The sequence below is a fragment of the Leopardus geoffroyi genome, chromosome B4, assembly GCF_018350155.1.
Source record: "Leopardus geoffroyi isolate Oge1 chromosome B4, O.geoffroyi_Oge1_pat1.0, whole genome shotgun sequence".
NCBI lineage: Eukaryota > Metazoa > Chordata > Mammalia > Carnivora > Felidae > Leopardus > Leopardus geoffroyi.
The window spans coordinates 59,718,061-59,738,294 of NC_059341.1; the positions used below are offsets into that span (position 1 = coordinate 59,718,061).

Sequence of the window (20,234 nt, forward strand, 5' to 3'; positions counted from 1 at the left end):
AACTTTTTTGGTGATAGTTTTTATTCATGAAGTACTTTAGTGTGAAAAGAAAATGGTTGATGGAAGATGGTCTTGTTATTAAAGTAAACCTTTCTATAAATAAATGCAGAAACATCTGTTAAGGGCAGAGTCTGAATGTGGCAGACATCTGAATTGCGTCAATTCCCGCCTTGTGGCCAAATTTCTTAGGCTTTCTTTATAACTAATGGCAGAGTTTCACATTCTCACAGCATTAAGCAATAGAATGGGCAAAAGAACTGGTGCCAAGTTACCCTCTTTCTTGGGTTAGCTAGTGGTAATAATTTATACTCCCTAAGGAAAAGTGTGGCGTGTTTTTGTTTTTATTTTTGAAGACTGAAAACCTGAAATTTCTCCCTCAACATCACTTTTAGGTGCTGGCTTTTGGCAGTTTTCCAAACGTCTAACTGCTAAACTGCTCTCAATAAATTATTGTGGTGTTGCAGTCAGCTTTGGTCAGGAGAAAGAGGGCACAAAGTCTTTCCTAGAACACCATGGGCCCATCAAATGACCTTTTTGAGAAACAGCTGAGATTTCTTTTTCAATGGCACAAAAACGCTAATTGAGATCAAACAGAACACAAACCCACCCCACAAATACCGCAGTTCAAATGAGGAAGGGAGAAGGTTGGAGAGGGGAGGAAAAATTGTTCTTCGGAAAACTGTTTGAAGCTAAGGGCTTATGTATTTTGTTCTTGGATAATTAGAAGTTAAAATGGGGTGATTTAGCATTTTTAAGATAAAAATTAGCCAGGACTGTAAGAACACTGTGTACCTTTTCAGGTGCCTGTGTAGTTCCTCCTAGAATACCTGTCTGGTGCTCCACTCTTCCTCAAGACTACCTCAACACTCCCACTTGGGGACTCCAGCGCCCTAAGGTGAGTCTGAAAATTTGTACTCCTTTCATATATCCTAGAAAAATATCACTTAAAGTGACATTTTAAAAACAATTTTTCAAAATTTGGGGAGACTTTCAGAGGTTGTGTTCACTGGTGAACTCCTAAGAATCATTACTTATAAGTCCTGTATTTAGATAAGTATAAAGGGTAGTTAGCACTAGTATTTCCTTGCCAGTGTACCATAAATCCTAGGTCCAAATTTGGGGTGACACTACTAGCATTATGAACCATGCTTTAGATTTCAAACGTGGAGTCTGAAGCAAATTTTTTGCAGGTTGGTGTGTCACCACTTAGGCTTTCTGAGTGTTATTCTACTCGTGCTTTAAATTGGCAGCCTCTTTTATTTATTTATTCATTTTTATTTTCAGTTTTTATTTTAATTTCAGTTAGTTAGCATACAGTGTTATATTAGTTTGGGAGGCACAATATAGTAATTCAACACTTCCGTACTTCACCCTGTGCTCTTCAAGACACGTGCACTCTTTAATCCCCATCACCTATTTCACCTGTCCCCCCATCCTCCTCCCCTCTGGTGACCATCAGTTTGTTCTCTATAGTCTGTTTCTTACTTTGTCTCTCTCTCTCTCTCTCTCTCTCTCTCTCTCTCTCTCTCTCATATTTTTTCCCTTTGCTTGTTTGTTTTGTTTCTTAAATTCCACATATGAATAAAATCATAGGGTATTTGTCTTTCTCTGACTGATTTACTTCAATTAGCATAATACTCTGTGGCTCTGTGCATGTTGTCACAAATAGCAAGATTTCATTCTTTTCTGTGGCTGAATAATATTCTGTTTGTGTGTGTGTGTGTGTGTGTACACACATTTTATATATACACACACATACCCACCACACCTTTATCCATTCATTAATCGGTGGCCTGTTTTACAGCAGAGAAGTATTTCTAACAGTGAAGATTAGAAGGTCTGATAAGTTTGAAATGGCTTATAGCTTGAGCTTCCATCTCTTAAGTACTGTAATTGTCTTCATTAAAGGGGGTTCACAAAGTCTCTTAAAGTGAGAATATACAACTAAATTAATTTTCACTTTTTGTGTGCTTGATGTGTATCGCCTCTTGAAACATTAAAGTGCTTCATTGGTCTCAGAAGGGAAAATAATTTGACCTTGTTTGTAGTATGTGAATCACTTGTGAATAAATTGTCCACATTTTACAAGGTGAATTAACTCTTTAAGGGCACCAACCAGCATGCTGTTTCATAAATTCCTTAGTCTCTTATTTTGCAAAAGTTACGTGCTTGCTTTTTTGCCTTAATGATGTATCTTCAAAGGTGTTAACATAAATTAATCCATCCCTGAAATAAAAATAACCTTAGAGCGTTGTAGTAATTGCTAGAATATTTGGAGGGAAATGAATTCCTAAAACCACAAGTCCTTATCCTCACTGGTTCAGTTTTTCTCCTACAGACTCTCGCATTGCTTGTGGCATTAGCAAAATCCGTGACAAGCAGGCCACACGTGCTGAAAGTAAAAGATAGTCAGATTCTCATTGGACAATTTTGTTATATCCATATCAGAAGCTGAAAAATTCTAGTTTAGCCCTGCTAGTTGTCATGTGATCTAAAGAAGAAAAGTATAAGGAATAAAATGTATTATGTAGTCTAACTTACTACAGTTCTCTCCATAATTATGTTATCACTTAAATTTTAGGTTTAGCTTTCATCACTGATGAAGCTATTCTGTAAATCTTTCTTTTATTTACATTAATTATGTTTTGTTTGGGAGGATTTATATATAAGTTATAGGAAGAGGAACTATGATTCAGATTTAATGTTTAGATATTGTGTACACTTGGGTTTGAATGCTTCAGTTATTTTGTTTCTTTTAGAACGCTGGTAGTTATACATGTAGAAGATGTAGGACTTGATTCAACTTTGCAGATAAAGAGTTAATTTTTTGCTATTTCTTCTCAAATGCTTACTATACTAGGAATTAACAGTCTTTGATTTTTGACTTCAAGTGCAAAAAGATTCCCTTAGCATACTGCCTTGTGTTCTTTTTTCAAATGAAGTTTTATCTGTTTTAAATAAATGAGGGGTTTCTGGATGTGTTATAGTAATAGATAAAACTTTTTTGCCTTTTGCTGGCTGCTGAAGTAAACCAGTTTACTCACAGAAAGAGGGTATCTGAGTTCCCTAAGCCTTTCTGAATGTAGCATCTAATTTTAGTCATATTAACTTTCTGGCAACAAAACCAGCTTTGAATTTTCAGTATTGCTACACTGTGAAGCTACCTTAAATATTTTTTTTATGGAGTGACTTTAAATTTTTAATGTCTTGCAATCAGACTATTTCTACTAAATTACATTTTCTCCACAATGATGTAGTTTCTCGTGAGCCATTATTCTTTTAGCGAATGATAGAGAATAATTCACATTTTATTTATCACAAGGCATCTTTCCTAGGTTTTAAATTTGAGGCTGTGTAAGAAGAAACTTTAAAACTCATATTTTATGTAAAAAAGACAGATTATGTAAAACAGAATAAGACATTACAGATAATTTATTTGCTTCTCTTTCTGTTCCAGATAAGACTGCATTCTTCTCCCATCCCCCTTTTCTGGTACCTTCCTGTAAAAAGCATTAATGGAGGGAAAAGAATGATAAACAGGACTTAGCTCTATAATCTTCTTTCAAAACTGCCCTGTAAATAATTTCCTATAGTTTCTGTAATGAAGCTTATGGTGGTAATATTTTGTGCCTCTATGGTAGTGGGGAATAGTTTCAAAATACTCTCAACATTTTACATTTTAAGCTCTGTGTGTGTGTGTGTGTGTGTGTGTGTGTGTGTGTTCATGTTTTCAGGTTAGGTTTTCTGTCCCACGTAGATTTAGTGGAATTTATTTTTTATATGCTTATACTTGGTTTTAACGGTTTAGGTGGGGGCATTTCTAAATAAAACTTGTTAAAGAGATGTTTATTGTTGTTACAGGTAATTTATGCACGCAGAGTTTAGGAGACTTGAAATGATCTTTTGGCAAAAAAAAAAAAAACAACTTGGTAGAAGAAGGGGGGACATTTTCTGTAATTTAAGTTGTCATAGTAACTTGCATCAAGACCGATACTTGGAATCCAGGCCTGAAGAATTTCAGTGACAATAAACATTCCAGTTGCATTCATCATTTTTTTCCCCTCTGAGAAAAGAGCCATCAATTGTGATCTAATTATTCGCTTTCTGTTTTTAGAAGATGAGTAGCAGCTTGCATTTTTTAACACTTTGAAACTTCCCTGGTAGAGTAGAAATGAAAAGTTAGCTGTTTATATTTAAACTTGGCATTTTCTGGTAATGTATCTCAAACTAACCATTTCGGATGACAAGATAGGCTCAATATAATGGTTACTTAATGAAATATGAAAAGAAAAAGAGAAGTTGATGAGGATTTGAACACATTGCCACACACATTTGTTAACATGCAAATTTTAATATTAAGAGTATTGGAAAATGGTTTTCATGGAACTCTGATCTGGGAATGTTAGGATTTTCCTAATATCAGATTTTTAATATATTTATGGTATCTTGTATTCTTAAGCATGAATGTATTTAAATAAAAAGGAGGAGATATCATTTTTATTAGCAGAATAAGTTTACTTTGAGAAATTTGTATCCAGGCATTATTGTTAGATATGCTGTCTCTCACAAAGGACAGTACAATGTTGTTTTTAAAGAGAAAGCTTTTTTAGGTTTTGCTTCACTCTTGCCTTCTGCAAGATACTGATGACTAACCGACCCATAATTTAGAGTTAGAAACATTCTCCTTAAGCAAGGAACATTAGGAGAAATAAGGAGATAAAGGTGTATGTGTCCATTCATTTTAGGAAACTTGGAAAATAAATGGGAAGAGTTTGTAGCTAGTCTAATAGTAAAAAATAATATACAAAATTAGCAGCTGTTGAATATAACTGTAGTCATCTGTAGATAAAAGTGGTAATACTTTTGTAGAAACTTTTCCACATATGTATGAGAATCTGAATCAAATGGGCAATCTTTTAAAAAACATAAATCAACAAAATTGAGTTTTAAAAATATGAGGTAGATGTAGAAAACCTAAATAAACCTACATAATTTACTGGAAATTGTGAAGGAAAATATAATCACCTATTATCTCACTGTTTAGAGATATTTACTGTACGTATTTTATGGGAAGTATCTGAAGTTATGTGTTATAAACAAATTAAGGATCAAGTTATCAATAGCCAAAATACTAGTAATGGTGAAACACACAATTTTATCTCCTATTAGAATTAGCAGCTTACTTGCTGTCATCATTACTATCTAAAATAGCTCTGAAATATTTAGCCAGTATATTAACAGAAAAAGAGAATTATTGAAAAGGACAGAATTATTTGTAGATAATAAAAAATGCCCAAGATATTTAATATAGTAAAATTCCATTATAAATAATGTAAATATCATGACTTATATAGTAGTAATAACCGGTGCAAAAATAGAGAAAAAAGAGTCTGTTCATAGTAGCAACAAAAATTTATCCTGGGGATTAAACTTTGTAAGAAATGCGAATGGCCATGGGCGGGAAACTATTAAACTTTATTCTGAAGATGCAGAGACTCAATGTATCTGAAATTCTAGAAAAGAGGCTTTTAGCAAAGCATTAGTTCTCATATATTTAAAACAATTGCTCGTTAAAAAAAAAGTAATACAGTTAAGTTTAAAATGTATAGAAAGGTATAAAATGAAAAACAAGATTCCTTTCTTCCTCATTGTGTTTCTTCTATCTAAAGGAACCATTGTTAACAGTTTCTTGGGTATCTTTGCAGAAAATGTGCATACAACATTTATTTATGCCTTTTTAAACTTACAGCAATAAGTAATAGTGTGTGTGTGCGTGCATATGTGTGTGTGTGTGTGTGTGTGTGTGTGTTTGTGTGTGTGTGTGTATTACACGAGATTCTTTACAGGTTGACTTCTTTAATTACCAGAATAATCTTAAAGGCAGATAATGATTATCACACTGCTCATTGAATTGGTGGGAGTTCAGTAAATATGGTTAGTGTGCATTCTTCCATTTGGCTGAGTTTATAAAAATGAGGTTAGTATGGAATTACCTGGTATACTCGAGATTCTGATTGAGTCTGCTTCTGATTGCACCTATGACTATCATTCTCTGTGATCTGGTTTCTATCCCTACAAATTGAAATGGTGCTTATATCTGCCTGAATGTGGTAGAAAGAATACAAAAATTAAACAGGGCCAAAATACAAAATCATTTTTTGTTCTTAAGGTATTACTAAGATAATACTCAAGAAATAATGATACCATAACACTTCTTTTCTTTTAAGTTTATTTATTTATTTTGAGAGAGAGAGAGTGCGCAGGAGCATGAGCAGGGGAGGGGCAGAGGCTTGGAACTGTGAGATCATGACTCCAACCGTTAACCAACTGCTACCCAGTCATCCTCCATAACACTCTTTCTAATTTTACAAAGGCAATTCCTTTTATATAAAGCAGACCTCATGAAAGTTATAAAGTAGAATAGGATGGAGTCCATATTTTCTGCTGTCAGGAATATATAGTCTCACCAACTTAAGCAGGTTCACACCAGATGGGAAAAACATAGTTTTTAGTTTTTATTGCTAAGCGATACCATGTTATAGCAATTCTTGAACTCTTGAACTTGCATGCTCTCTCTCTTTCCCTCTTCCTTTCTCTCACATTTTAGCCAGGGTATACTTGGCTCCTTAGAAATTTAGGGAAACTTGTCTTAAATCTCCAGTTTCAAAGCTTATAAAAGTGTCCCCATGATCTTGATAGGTCTCAAGGCTTCGTGTCTCCAGTGAGAATCCCCTCATCTGTCTTTGACTTGACTTTATGGATAGTCTTCATTTTGTCCAGGGTTAAGCCTTCCTTTTTTAATGGATTCTCTGAGAACACAGCACAACACAACACATGCACACCACTTAGTAGAACCTACCAAAGATCTGGGACTTAGAGGAAAGAGATTCACATTGTGGGAAGGGCAATCTTGATAGTCTTCCTAGACTCTGGCTTCAACCTCATCCCTTCTTAAGATGCCTCAAAAAGCTACAAAAACCGCCACGTGTCATCTGGACTCATCTGTCAGGGTACAACTCAGCTTATCCCATTATTAATTGTGTGACCTTGACTGATTAGTCTCTAAAATCCAGTTTTCTTACTCGGATGTTAGGTAAGATTAAATTATGCAGTTGATCCTTAATGTGCTGTGTTTAGGGGTGCCAGCCCCCATGCAGTTGAAAATCCATATATAACTTCTGACTTCTCCAGAACTACTGGGAGCCTTGATAACATAAACAATCAACACACATTTTGTATTTTATATGTGTTATCTGCTATATTTGTACAATAAAGTAAGCTAGAGTAAAGAAAATGTTAAGAAAATCCTAAGGAAGAGAAACTGCATTTATATAGTACTATACTGTATTTACTGGGAAAAAAAATACACATAAAAGTGGACCCACACATTTCAGACTTGTGTTGTTCAAGGGTTAACTGTGTATGTAAAGGTCTCAGCATGTACAAAATTCAGTGTATTATAATTATCACCAATTTTATTGAAAGAGTACTGTTTTCCCCAAATGCTTCGATCTTGTTTCAGACTTAGGCTAGATATATTTTTATATAAGCAGATGTTCACCCTTCTGTACTTATGGAAACTATGTAATTGTTCAAACCAGACACTTTGGAGAGTGAAACATGGCATTATTGTTAATTATGCTGGGATAACCATGTAAACTGTAAACCAGGATGAGCGGTCACTCAGCATGCCTCATTTGTGGTGCATGCTCAGAGAACACAGGTCTTTGTCATTGAGTGAGACAATGAGGATATAGGACAAGTGAGGTCACATTCATCTTTTTGAGCTTTAGTTCCTTACTCATTAAACTGAGATTAACAATAACTAGCTCACAGGGTGACTAGAAAGATTAAATGAAGTTGTAGTCTGATAATACATTGTATATATGTGGAAATTGGACACCTGTTAATTCCCTTCTCTGTCTCTGCAAATTACCTTAGTTCTGCTGATGGGTAAGTTTGTGTATAGCTGTGTTATTAGGTACTTAACCTTAATGTATCTTTATAGTTCATTCCACTGGACATTGTAGGTGGTAGTCATAACTAAGTGCACATGTGGTTCCTCAGTTTCCTGTGGAGAGTTGGTCTATATTGCTTCAATTAATCACTTTTTAACACTGAAAGCATGAATTGTAGTGTTCAGGAACCACACCCACTTTCCCTATAAATTCTCCTGTGGTATGCTTTTTTCTTACGTGCTTTCCTATTTTTTGGATGAACGTAATCTAAATAGGGGGATTTTTTTTCTTAAATATTTCAGGTATGAATATTTATTTGCATTTAATACATGGTGAGAATCAAAGGCACTTGTTTTTGCACATCAGTTGTAGAGATGTATTTCTTCCTTGGGAAAAAAAATCTAGCCGAAACCTTAAAAATTAATAGTATAATTGGTAATATACATACCAAGTTTGATTTTCTTATCATTTACAAATAAATTTTAATAACACAAAACTGGAAGAAGTAATAGATAGACCTCAAGGTTTGGGCCTTTTGCAAAATGATCACAGCATTTTCACCATTATTTTTCATAGTTGTTGTCTTCATTAGCAAATCCATATTCAGGCTTGGTGGTATTTCCCGGTCTTTAGGCTTACAGAGAGTCTGTGGAGGACAGACACGTGGTAAATGATTTTAGTCCTGTCATAAATTACACTTTTGTGGAATGAAGAAGGTGCTATGGGAGCACATGGGAAGTACTTTGTGCAAAGGTTTAGGAAGGCTGTTTGTGGCTACCATTTAAGTTAAGTGTTTAAAGGTAAGTAGGTCTTTAAGGAGTGGGGAGAAAGCCTTTGAAAATGGCCTGGGAAATAGCATATGCAAAGCCTAGAAAGGCATATAAGGAGCATGATGTGTTTGGGAATTAATAAGTATAGCTAGGTGTGAATATGAATGTGGATGCCAAGGAGATGACTAATTTAAAAAAAAGGAATTCTTATTCTAAATGATAGCCCTTTTCTAGGGCTCTGGGCTTTATTGTAATTGAAAGAATCAATATTATAAGTAGATAAAGTTCTAGTTGGAAAAGAAGTAGAAGTGTTAATGACTTAGAACAACCTAAACTTTAGCTGTCTCTGTAAGGAGAAAAATTACTTTCTTTATTCTTGATGGTTTTTCTATAATCTCAAGAAATTAAATATTTACAATATCCTCATTCTTCAAAAGGATATTGCTACTTTAAAATTTTCTCACTTAAAAAAAATTAGATATAAATAGATAACATTAAAATCTATATATACTGGTTCCAGCCAGTTAGCTTAACATTCCATTCATTTTGTTAACATTTTATTCTGTGAGCTGCTCTGTAGCCACCAGACAATTTTGGTGTGCAAATTCTTTGCAGATTTTGCCTTGTCAAAATGTGAATTGCGTGAGGGATGAAATGATTAAAAGTGCTATTTTTTTTTGTACAGGAAATAATGCTTTCAGAAAAAAACCTGCTGATATTAACTGCCATTTCTATTCCATTTTGCTCCTGAGAATTATTTGAATGTATACTCTCCATCTTTTTATTATATCAAGAAGTAGAAATATAATGACATTTACTATTAACAAAATAGTAATTTCATGTAGTAATATTTACACTCTCATGTGAGAAATAAAATAATGTCATATGAGTGACTATTTTAACTCTAGTACCATCTTGCCTGCTTCATTTTGTATTTTCCCTGTGTTACACTATAGCATATACATAAAATCTTTATTTTTTCTTGGAAAGCACTCTGAACATTCAGATTTGAGCTTGAAGAAACCAAGACCCAGTTGGAGACTGATTTGCTCCCTTTAGACATCTCCTCTAGGGCAGAAACTCTTCTCATCATCTTTGTAGTCTCAGTGCCTAGCCAATAAATAAAGATCTGTCAAATAGGTGGATACATCTCTTACAACACGCCTCATTTGATTCCTGGTCAGCCCATGTTCTTTGTACATTGGTACCTCCCCCATCTTTTTTCCCTCTCGCAAAGTGGATTTACATAGCAGCAGCATTCCTTAGGTTTCAAATTATGTATTTATGCATGATTGTTGGCTGTCATAACCCCATCCCCAACTCACAAGAAAGCCAAGCTCATCAACATGTTAGGACAAAGGGGCCGTTTGGACTGAGAATCAATGGATATACCAGAATATTCCTGAATGAATTTAATTTCCACACTCGATAGATGGCACTTTGTGCTTTTCAATATGTTGTTCATTTTTTTTTTAAGTTTGTTTATTTTGAGAAGAATGAGTTTGAGATGGGGAGAAGCAGAGAAAGAGGAAGAGAGAGAATCCCAAGCAGGCTCCACACTGTCAGCACAGAGCACAACGTGGGGCTCAGTCCCATGAACTGTGAGATCATGACCTGAGCAGAAATCAAGAGTCGGATGCTTAACCTACTGAGCCCCCCAGGCGCCCCATTCATGCTTCTTTTGATGAAATTACAGAGTCAAGATATTCTGTAGGATCGGACACTATATTTTTAGAACAGTGTTTCTAAGCAGGAGTAATTTCACTATTGGGGTGTTTAGAAAATTTGTCAGAGCATTGTTGATTATAACAGTGATTGGAAGAATACTATTGGCATTTAGTCAATGGGTAACAGAGATGCCAGGCATCCTGTAGTGTACAGGACAGTTCCACATATTGATATTAAAATGGCCCCCTCAGTTTCCTATTGAAAAACCACAACTGAGCATAACTTTTTACATGTATACACAAAGCATTTTTGCATTGTCTTAATATATAATGAATTTTCTAGGAATACAACTGTTATGGAAATTAAGGGAAAATCATATTTAATTCAGAAGTTGAAAAAGAGTTGTTCTCCAGTTTAATAACCATGTCACAGACAACAGTCCCCTTTGTAGTATTTGAGTTTCCTATCAACGTACCTGACTTTACATACCTACGTTTACAACTGTTGCATTTATGATATAGACATACCTCAGAGATATTGTAGGTTCAGTTCCAGACCACTGCAGTAAAGCAAACATGACAATTAAGTGAGTGAACTAAATTTTCTGGTTTCCAGTACATATAAAAGTTGTATTTACACTGTAGTCTAATAGTGTGTAATAGCATTATGTCTAAAAAAACAACATACATACCTTAATTAAAAATACTTCCTTGTTAAAAAATACTAACCATCATCAGAGTTTTCAGTGATGATGATGATGCACTTATCACAGATCACCATAACAAAGTAATAATGAAAAAGTTTCAAGTATTCTGAGAATTACCAAAATATGAGAAAAACACAAAGTGAGCAAATGCTGTTGAAAAAAAGACTCGCTTGTTGTAGGATTGCCACAAGCCTTCAATTTGTAAAAAACACAATATCTGCAAAGTGCAGTAAAGCAAAGCACAATCAAACAAGGTAGGCCTGTAAAGGTGTGAGCATCTAGCTACTTCATTGAGTCTTGTCATTTACATAGTTAAGTTCATACCTCTCTGCTATAAATCCTTTTTCTTTTATTTCTTTCTGGCTTCTTTGTTGAGAATAGCTTATTTGGGGGTAGAGGAAGCACAAGTGTAGAAGCAGGGAGACTCATGAGGAGGCTTTTGCAGTTAGGTGAGCAATTATGGTAGCATAGACAAAGATAGAGCCAATAGGGTTTCCTGGCAGATTAGATAATGGCTTGTGAGATAGAGAAATCAAGGATAACAGTAGGCATTTGGGCTTAAGCAACCAGATGGATACATTCTAATTGCTTTGAACTGAGATGAATATGGGTGCAACAGATTGGGTGGGGGGTGGTAAGATTAAGAGTTCTTTTAAGACATGTTGAGTTTGAGCTAGGCAGTTGAGGAGGAGGGAGCGGTTGGAAGGGGGACGCTGGCTTGGCATGCACTCCAGACCTCGGGAACGTTATTGTGCGTAGAATGGCTGATTTTGGAAGACTATTGCCCAGAAGAAAAGATGTTTGGTTTTCACAAGCCAAAGATGTACCAAAGTATAGAGGGCTGCTGTATTTGCAGAGCTAAGTCCTCCAGTTCTCAATTCACTGACAGTAAATGCTATGGAAAGGACTTCCAGAGCTGTTTTGGGTTGCATGAGACTCGTTCAGGAGACATCTGTAATGCCTGTGTCCTGTTTTTGAAAAGATGGAAAAAACTGCCAGCAGGATCAAAAAAAAAAAAAAAAAAAAAAAACACAAAAAACAAAAAACTGGAATCGTGGTAGATGCAAGGGCAGGACCTAGTCTGAAGACAGCGTTGAAACCAAAGACAGTGAAAACTCTATCTGGAAACAGGATAAAAAGCAACCAGATCAGTAAACTACAGAAGGAATTTAAACATCACAATTCTGATGCTCACAGTACCACCTCAAGTGCCTCCCCAGCTCAGTCTCCTTGTTATGGTAACCAGTCAGATGATGGCTCAGATACAGAGATGGCTCCTGGCTCTAATAGAATGCCAGTGTTTTCCTTTTTAGATCTCACATACTAGAAAAGACAGAAAATATGTTGTGGGATTATCTATAAAGGCCGTTTTGGAGAAGTCCTCATTGACACACATCTGTTCAGGCCTTGCTGCAGCAATAAGAAAGCAGCTGCTGAGAAGCCGGAGGAGCAGGGGCCAGAGCCTCTGCCCATCTCCACTCAGGAGTGGTGACTGAGGTTTAGGTAGAAGGGGAACAAAAAAACGATTTAAATTTTGGAAAGAAAGCAACAAAACCCTCCTATTTTTAACTTGGATACCTGCTATTCTGCCAAAAGACACTTTCTAGAATAGTTTTGAATGGGTTGTTATTTCTCCTCCAGTTCCACAAACTCTGAAGCCAGTGTCTAGCTTACTAAAAGAAAAAAAGTGTACATAATATTTAAGATGCTGAGTATTTCATAGGAAAGCTGAATGCTGCTGTAAAGTGCTCTTTAAGTCTTTTTTTTTTTTTTTAATCCCCTTCTAATGAATGAATCTAGGGGAATTTCAGGGGACAGAGATGGGATTTGTTGTATGATAAACATATGTAGTTTTAGTCTTTCTATATTGAGAAACAGTGGTTGGGGCATTTTTAAGATGGCTGGCTATACCTGTTTTCCTTCATGATAATAAATTTGTCATAACTCAGTAACGTGGACTTGCCCCAAGAGGTAGTTGTTAATAATTTAAGGTCTTGCCAAGGTTCTGATGATTCAAACCTGTACTACTGAATATTAAACAGGACAGACTAAGCTCTCTGGTACAAACACCTTGAAGGAGTAATTTCTAAACATACAGAGAGGTAACTTGAGTGTATATGTTGCATCCTCTGTCACCTCCCTCCATATTCATTTTTGATAAAGATTTTAATCTATATTGAAACTTCTAAAGCAGAATCAAAGCTCCTCTGGGGAAATGACAAGTTTTAGGATGAGCAACCCTAAATGAAGAGAACCAAAGCATTACCGCATGGTAGAGATCACATTCTATTAAAAATGTTAAATTATCTTCAAAAATGTACAAGTCTTCAGGATGGCACACACAAAAAAACAAAGGTTAATGCTTCTTGGGGCACATTTCTTAGAGGGCTTGCCTAGTGTGTAAATAAATGACTTTTGTTTGTGTTACGTGACTGGTGACTTCATTGAAAATCTGCGCAATTCAGTTTTAGCTCTGGATTACTTCAGTTGACCTTTGTGAAGGTTTTGTCTGTGTAGAGTGGTTGTTTGACTGGTTTTAACCTATTAGGGTTTGGGGTTTTGGGTTTTTTTTTTTTCCACTCTATATTAAAGTAAAATTCTAAAAGAAAAGAGGTGTGTGTTAATGCTGAGTGGGCTGGTTTAGGTTTGACTTCTTTTAGTCAGGCTTTGTGAACATTGAGATGATAGATGATGCATCCGGAACACAGAGCTCTTCAATTCCAAAATCTTCATTTGAAGGCTTTTTACTTGAACCCAAACCAAAGTACTGTCATTGCCTGTTTTCTAAACTTTCAGGAATAACCTATCACTGGTTCAGACTTTTCATAATTAGGGAGGATCATTTGCCTACCTCATAATAACATGACTCAGTGCTTATTTTTAAAACTGGATTTTAAAAATTAGATAGTATAAATAACAGTAAGGAGTCAGCCACTTTTTTACGGGCACCATATAGTTTTATAGTTCTTAATCTAAACTTAAAATTTTGTATTTCTTCCTTATGGCAAAAACTACAAGCCACCATATGCACAGATTACACCGTGAGTTGGGTTGGTTCTCCCATAGCCTCTGAGGTGAATTACAAGAGTCCCAGCCATTATCATCTTCCTCCTGTTGTTCCGAATTTTTTTTTTCTTTGTACATTTTGGCTACAGTATTGGTGGTAGAATATACTATAATATGGATCATCTCTACTTCTGTATTTATTTATTTATTTATTTATTTATTTATTTATTTATTTATTACTAGACCTCAACCACAGCCTTCTTCTTCCCCTTCCACCTCTTTGCCTGTAAGATGTACTGTATATAGTCATGCACTTTGTATTAATATATTATAAATCTACAAATATGTTTTGTACTTATAATCAAAACTTTTACTAGGGTACTGAATAAATTTAGTCTAACTATAAAAAAAAAAAAAAAAGACATGTTGAGTTTGAGATGTCTACCACTAAGTAGCAACACTAAGTAGGCATCTGAATGTGAGACTGAAGTTCAGAGAGGAGTGTGAGCTCGAAATTTTATGGGAATTGTCAAGTATATGGTATTTCAAGTTATGATCAAATTGAGTGAAATCACCAAGGGAGTGAATATAAATGGAAAAGATCCATGATTGAGATTTGGAATTCTCAAAAGCATAGAGAAGAGATTGAGAAGGAACACCAACGAGATAGGAGGAAAAGCAAAAGAGTGCAGCTGTTCTGGAAGCCAAATGAAGAAAGTGTATAAGGACGAGAGAGTGATTAATTGACTCTTAGATTTAGCGATGAGCTAAACATGATGGGTGACCATGGTTTTGGTGGAGTGATGGGAGTTAAGAGCCTGACAGGAATGAGCTCAATGGAGATGGAAGGTGAGAATATGAAAAGGGATCAAGAAATGGAGGATAGCTGGTAGGGGAAGTGGGATCAAAAAAATTTTTTTTTGTTTTTGTTTTAACATGGGTAATATAGCTACTTACGTATTCTCTGATTGACAATAAAAATTGAAGAAGATAGTGCTGATGCTGGAGCTGATATAAGGGGGCTGACATGCTGCTTAGCCATGGGATGCCTCCTATGGCTGCACCACTAGTTGTCCAAGCATCTGGTATGACATAGCTCTGGAATAGTCAATTAATATATAATAGATTTTGAGGCCCTGGGATCATCTTCTCACTCTCTGGTGTTTCTTCATTTTTTTTTTTTTTTTTTTTTGTTTAGTAAAGTTGATCAGGCACCAGACAAAGGTTTAGGCTTTAACCAGACACTAAATTAGAAATTAGTGGGAAATTAGAAGGGAAGGCAGAACCAATTCCTTCTCAAAAAGCATCTGAGAGCAGCTTAAGTTTTTCCTTCTTGTCCACTGGGACCACCTTAACCATTTTGACTTGTGGGTAAATGGCACAGGGATTTTAGAATAAGGAAAGTGAGTCACCTATGAGGGCACAGACTGAGGAGGCTCTCACTTTTAGAGTCATGCAAGTATAATGTTGGCACTTGAGAATGATGCCTCCTTACATTTTGCACTCTACACACTTTGCTTGCTACATGCCCCCTAATTCCCCTGGTCCTGAGAATGGGCACTGTGGTTCATTTAAGGAATAATAGGAAAACTCTTTCCCTAATTATCTCTTCTTATATTACCAAATGGAGATTTATGTGCTTTTAGTTAGTCTGATACTCCTCTCTCTCCTCAATATCTGGTTGACTTTGCCAACTAACAAACATGAGGAATACTTGGTAAAGAAGAAAAGAAATGCTTCTTTTCTGCAAAAGAAAAATTAGTGATGAGACAGAGTAGAGAATGATTGGTTGGAGCCTTTAGGCCAACAACTTGAAGGACTTTTAGATACCAAAAAGGCTGGAGAAAAGGAACTGGGGGATAGAAGGGAGAATCCATTCTGTTTGTGAAGACAAAAATAGAAACTGTTCCACTTTAGCTTAGTACATTTGTCATTTTTAAGAGTTTTAAGGGCCCTGGTACCATCTTTTCCTTCCATCTTTGGAATCCAAGGTGATAGGTTATCACTTACCTTGTTAGTCCTAAGAATTGACTTTCTTGTTCTGCCCAGTGCAGATCTGAGAAAGATCTTCTGAGGTCATCTGAGGAATTATCCATCTTTGTATCTCAGAAACCAAAAAAAGACTTACAGTAACATCTGCAGAACCCAGAGAATTCTCAAGGCTTTGTGTCATGTGATCTTGTGTTTGTCCCTTCTGAGGGAGCCACAGCGGTAAAGATACAATAGAGAATCATGGACCATCTTGACCATACTATATGAGTTGACAGATTCTCATATGAGGAGCATTTAGGACCAAATGTGTAGAGATGGTGCAGATGTGCTTGTGTACAAAATGAGAGTCAACTGAAGGAATGGTGGGAAGAGATGTACACAGACAGCTCTTAGGAGCTTCCACTAAGAAGTGTGGGAATGGGAAAAGCCAATTGAAATTACAAGTGAGAAAGTTTTCTTCATTTTAAAGTGGTCACCATGAAAACTGGAATGGCAAGAAGTCCATGACTAATTACGAATGAAATAAAAGATAACTGATTAATGATCCTGTTATTTTAAATCTTGAGGTATTTCACTACAAAATTAAACCTTTATAAGTTGCAGCCACATATGAATGAATCCGGGAGTAATACTATCAGATGACAGAAGTTTTTATTGCAGTTTCTTTTGGGATGAGGCCTGATGCTGGTTTAGCTTGTGTTATTTCCATATCTGAGAGCTGACAGTCATGTGCCCATGGAAAGAAGTCCTCACTGAAGATAGTAGACATTTGACTTTACTCAGTGTTACATAATTAGGAGGTCCTTTGAGAATTTCCTTAGAACTGATTTTCCAAAAAATTAGTCAAATATTTCCCAGAAAGACTTTCCTCTTTTTCGTGAGCAATATCATTTTTGTTAGTAGTGGTTACTCTTCTAGGCCCTTGCCTCCTCTTCACGTCCAGTCCCAAAAACAGCTGAGTCAAGTAAATGTGAGGACATAATTAATTAACTGATAAATAGAGACTAACTCATCAACTTGTTTAAATCTAATGTCTTAAGCTTTTGTTGTCATATGTTTGGCAAATAGTAGACCTTTAGTAAATGCTTTTTTGAAACCATTAAGTATAATATATATTCTGCTTAATTATTTATTTTATTAGATTGTAGGCTATATTAGTTAATGGTTTGAGTTCTGGTTGCATACTGCCTGGATTCAGATCCTGGCCTTACTCCTAATGAGGTGTGTGATCTTGGGCAAGTTTTGTAACTTCTCTGTGCCATGATTTCCTCTTACAAAAAGTGGGGATAATAATAGTGCCTACCTTTTAAGATTATTATGAGAACTAAATAAATTGATACATTCAGAGCACTTAGAATAGTTCCTGGCGTGTGGTAAGTACTTAATAAATATTATGAATGATTTTAACAAAAGCTGTCAGACATTTAATATTTAAAAAGTGAGAAAACCGAGTCTCTACTTCTTCCCCAAATAACACTGTAGCTGGCAATGAATACTTGAATGTTGGTTGCTTGAATACTAGATAAGCCTTTTTTCAGTGGCTGTAAACAGCTTTCTGTGTTTCTGAAGGTGGAGGAATAGAAGTCATCTTCCCATCTGGCCTCATGTCAATACATCATTCTTGACACACTCTTGACACTGTGTTCATATATTGTTTACATTTTTGCTAATCACAAATGTGCGTTGAATTTTTAAAAAATTTGTGAGTACTATGATTAGTATCCAGATTTGTTTTTTGTTGAGTATTCTGTGTCTATGATGTTTCCTTCCACGTGAATTTAAGAGTGGTACAGTTTGTTCCATCTTTGTGCTTTGTCCACCCAAATTTATAGAATCAAAATACAGGAAGGTATATCTCCCAAAATTAAAAAAAAAAAAAAATGGTGAGATTTCCATGTAGGCGGCAGCATGATATCCACAGGGTTCTTTGTTGATCCAGGCTCATAGTCAGGGGGTTGGGCAGTTCTGCTCAATAGAGGGGGCAGAGTTCTCTTCATGTGGTGTGCCCACAGGACTTCCCTCCCAGCTTCTCTCATTTGCAGTAATCCAAGTCTGTTTTATAAACGCATGGAAAAATGTGGCTTCTCTGCTGATAGCCACCTGCTGGGACAGCACTTTGGTGTTCATAAAATACTTTTAAATAGGTGAATTTAGGGTGATGCTCACAGCAGACTAATGTGAAAAATATTCTTATAGGTATTCTACAGCTGAAAAAAAAAATGAGTTTAATGCGTGAGTTTAAAAGGGCGTTCACTTAAAATATAAGTGAACCCAGGTCTGCTGACTCCTTAAATCCTGTGTCTTCCCATTTTATTGCTTTCTGATCAGAGTCACTCAGGCTCAGCAAAATCATGTAATAGGAATAATAGATGAGACTGTTCATTAGAAATCATAATCATAGAATTAGAATTTCAAATACTTAAGATTTGACAGTGTATTTAGTTGTTGAAAACTTTACTTTTTATAAAATAAAAGGCCCCAGTTTCTCTTTAGTTATATTATTCATTCTTTCTGGTTATGTATTCTTCCTGCTTATGCATTTTCTAACTAGCCTTAAATTTTTAAAGGTATTTTTTTCGTTATATGTATACTTTGTCATTAAAGTAGATTTCATGTTGATAGAAGTCTTTTTTCTTTCAATGTGGCTGGTGTTGAGTAGGCCTAGATTAAGAGTTTTTCTGAAATTCTTAGAAGAGTGTAATTACCAGTTCTTATCCTGTACTTGATAGGTAGGTGAGTGGTCTCAAGAAGAATAAAATGGTTCTATTTTTGTAACCATTATTTTTCTAAACCTCATTCTGAGTAAATGGCGCTTTTCTGTATTGTCGGGACAAACCTCAGACCTGTAGCATTGGTTTGAAGAATAGGAGAGTGTGGGCCTTTGTTGTTTCATGGGGTTGTGTTCGTGTCCCCTGCCTGAGCTGCCAGTGCTGCAGATGCAGCCACAGCTGGCTGGTGCCATGTGTCCAGTGGCTTGCTGAGCGAAAGCTCACTATGACAAGCAGGTTTGGGCAGAGAACTGCCTATTTCAAGATCATGTTCAATGATCAGTTGCTGATGAGTTCTGAAAGACCCTAACTCCTATAGTAATACCGATAGCTATTTTTATTAAGATATTTTTATTTTTAAAGCTTTATTTTTTTTTCAATATATGAAATTTATTGTCAAATTGGTTTCCATACAACACCCAGTGCTCATCCCAAAAGGTGCCCTCCTCAATACCCATCACCCACCCTCCCCTCCCTCCTACCCCCAATCAACCCTCAGTTTGTTCTCAGTTTTTAACAGTCTCTTATGCTTTGGCTCTCTCCCACTCTAACCTCTTTTTTTTTTTTTTTTTTTCCTTCCCCTCCCCCATGGGTTTCTGTTAAGTTTCTCAAGATCCACATAAGAGTGAAACCATATGGTATCTGTCTTTCTCTGTATGGCTTATTTCACTTAGCATCACACTCTCCAGTTCCATCCGCGTTGCTACAAAAGGCCATATTTCATTCTTTCTCATTGCCACGTAGTATTCCATTGTGTATATAAACCACAATTTCTTTATCCATTCATCAGTTGATGGACATTTAGGCTCTTTCCACAATTTGGCTATTGTTGAGAGTGCTGCTATAAACATTGGGGTACAAGTGCCCCTATGCATCAGTACTCCTGTATCCCTTGGGTAAATTCCTAGCAGTGCTATTGCTGGGTCATAGGGTAGGTCTATTTTTAATTTTCTGAGGAACCTCCACACTGCTTTCCAGAGCGGCTGCACCAATTTGCATTCCCACCAACAGTGCAAGAGGGTTCCCGTTTCTCCACATCCTCTCCAGCATCTATAGTCTCCTGATTTGTTCATTTTGGCCACTCTGACTGGCGTGAGGTGATACCTGAGTGTGGTTTTGATTTGTATTTCCCTGATAAGGAGCGACATTGAACATCTTTTCATGTGCCTGTTGGCCATCCGGATGTCTTCTTTAGAGAAGTGTCTATTCATGTTTTCTGCCCATTTCTTCACTGGGTTATTTGTTTTTCAGGTGTGGAGTTTGGTGAGCTCTTTATAGATTTTGGATACTAGCCCTTTGTCCGATATGTCATTTGCAAATATCTTTTCCCATTCCGTTGGTTGCCTTTTAGTTTTGTTGGTTGTTT

The 20,234-nt window shown here is 36.0% G+C and overlaps 1 protein-coding gene and 1 pseudogene across 1 annotated transcript in view; both read left to right on the top strand.

Moving 5' to 3' along the window:
* Positions 1-803: 803 nt before the first annotated feature.
* The window catches only part of RASSF8 (Ras association domain family member 8), an 89,180-nt gene continuing 69,749 nt past the window's right edge, over positions 804-20,234 (top strand). The window contains exon 1 of the mRNA XM_045465486.1: positions 804-895. The gene's annotated coding sequence lies outside the window, so the exon portion shown is untranslated. The remainder of the gene's footprint in view (positions 896-20,234) is intronic.
* On the top strand, positions 11,789-12,651 carry LOC123591331 (annotated as a pseudogene).